The 2530-nt window shown below is 34.4% G+C and overlaps 1 protein-coding gene across 5 annotated transcripts in view; it reads left to right on the forward strand.

Annotated features, from left to right (window-relative positions):
- Cntn4 (contactin 4) overlaps positions 1-2530 on the forward strand; it is a 1000475-nt gene that overhangs the window by 182408 nt on the left and 815537 nt on the right. The window lies entirely within an intron of this gene.

Raw genomic sequence — 2530 nt, forward strand, 5'->3', positions numbered from 1 at the left:
AGAGAGATGTTTGAAGTTATTGCAGTAAGAAGATGTATTCATTGCAAATGTGATCACTTTCATTCTTTTGTATCATTTTAGTTTGGGTATAATTTTTACCTTCTCACATACAGAAGAGCTATGTTAGAATTTTTAGAATGGCAGAAAATACAATACAGTATTATCTTTCCCAAGAATGGAGGCAAGGTTTTCAATAAATTCTTATTCAAGTGAATCTTACTGACATGTGTTGGGGCTGAAGCTGGAACCTTTTCCCTATTGAAAACATTGTCTTGAAAATTATTTAACTATTTTGAAATTATGAATATGTTTTGACAGGTGATTACACTAGTAGGGTAAGCCTAAAGCTTGTTTCTATAGATATTTCATTTGAGTACTTGAACAAAAAAATGCATGTTAAAGGGTCTCAAGTGAGTTTTTAAATATTACTTTATGATTTTCAAACAGACTGAAAGAACTGTAAGTTGTTGGGTATATTTTTATTTCTTCTATATTTTATCATAAAACAAGTTACTTTAAAACTATTAAATAATTAACTCTCTGTGGTCTTTTGGTTATTTAGGTATCCCAAGAATTTATCTGTTTATTAAGTGATTATATTTATATATGCTTTGTTTTGAGCTACAGTGCCTTGATAACAGTTTCTGAGAGATAACAAAATTGATTTATCAAAATTTTAAAACACAATAGTCCATTAATACTTAGTTCATCACATCATAAAATGTGCTATTTGTATTCTGTTTTCTATAGCATTCGTGAGATATTTGCCCCACAAGTTTCTTCAGTCAATTATTTTCCTATCATACTATTGTCATTTGGTTAAACAATAAAATTAGCAAGAATATGGACTATTGTCACATTCTGTACTGTCTTAGCAAAGTTTGTTATTTACGATATCTTTGCTCATGGTACTAATCACATGCTAGAGAGTTGCTAACCTAATCTGAATGGGGCTAATTTTCTTACATTTTCTTTGTTTGTTCAGAATCAATGGCATGCTGCACAGAGCACACATGGAATGTGATGAGTGTTTTAAAAAAATGTGTGCTTTCTGCTCATCATTCAAATAAAAGCAAGCCATGACTTCATGGTATTCAGAAAGGGCTCCTTGGCACTCTTTTCTAGTGCTGGCCTTGATTGCCCACAGGAATGGTCTCCTCTGATTCGCCATATCTTCTGTTATTTTTACATAATTTCTCAGCTGTGAGCACTGACCTTACAATACATAATTTTATTTGTCTGATTAATAAATGTTTTGGAATTCTTAAATAGCAGTTTATGCAATGGTAGTTTGATCTATTCAAATTGCTATGAGTGCTATATATGATTATATTATATCTCATTTCTCCATTATGTCGTTGATGAGCCCTTTAGTTGGTTCTATTTTCAGACTAGCACAAAGTGATTAGAATAGGTATACTATAACCTAGAACAGGTCTTTCTGTGAACATATGCACTCATTTCTCCAGAAGACCTTCCAAATAGCAAACATATTTATTAATTTTTGTGTTGCCTATTGTAGGGTCTGTGTTGAATCACTGTTTAAGGGTACAGTCCATTAAGTCAAGGAAGGCATGGCAGTAGAAGCTTAAGGTGGCAGGTCATAATGCATCTATACCCAGGAAAGAGACAGAGATGGAGACGGATGCTCAACTTGCCCAGGATCCCAGTCCACCAGTTGATGCTAACCTCAAATAACCTCCAGTTATTTTTCAGTTATCATAGTCATGACAATCCCTCAGAACTATGCCCAGAGACCATCCTAATCTAGGTAACCTCCACAGGCATGATGAGAAGTTTATCTTCTAGGTAGATCTTACCAAGTTTACCGCCATTATTGACCATTCCAGTAACAGAAGCATAAGAGCACATTATTCATAAATTGCCCACTGTTATCTGTTGCGTTCCAGACACAATGGATTCATTCATTCCAGGATAAGAGAATGTGGATTAGAAATACTAGGTCTGAAAAAACCAGCGATACAAAAGAAAATGACAGAGACACAGAATAGAATCTAGAGGGCAACCCAGTGAATACAAAATTCTACAATGTTTATTTTCCTTATGATTATATAACCACAATACAAAGAGACGGAGGAAAAGATTGCTTTTCCAAGATCAAAAGAACAAAGCAATTACCTCTTCAATATCCAAAAAAACATGTAACTATTTCCTGAGTTAAGTTTTCTGTTGTTTAGGCAGGACCTGCAGCAAACACACCTTAGACCAAGCATTCTGTAGACAGCTACACCCTGGTTCAAACCTCCTGTCATAACCTAGAAAGACAAGAATAATTCTGAACTCTCTGACCTTTGGTCAAGGTAGAATAAATTCACAGCCATGGATGCTGACAGTTATCCAAATGATTGTTATATCCCTCCCTATCACCAACAATGTCTGTAAGTCCCGTTTACTCCCATACCACCAATGCATGCACATCTCTAGTACTTTTTTTAGTGTTAGTTATTCTTGTCAACATGCATGTACTGTGCTTGTGTTGTGTTTGATACTTATTGATGACTATTTTTTT

Source organism: Microtus ochrogaster, unplaced genomic scaffold (genome assembly GCF_000317375.1).
Source record: "Microtus ochrogaster isolate Prairie Vole_2 unplaced genomic scaffold, MicOch1.0 UNK1, whole genome shotgun sequence".
Classification (NCBI taxonomy): domain Eukaryota; kingdom Metazoa; phylum Chordata; class Mammalia; order Rodentia; family Cricetidae; genus Microtus; species Microtus ochrogaster.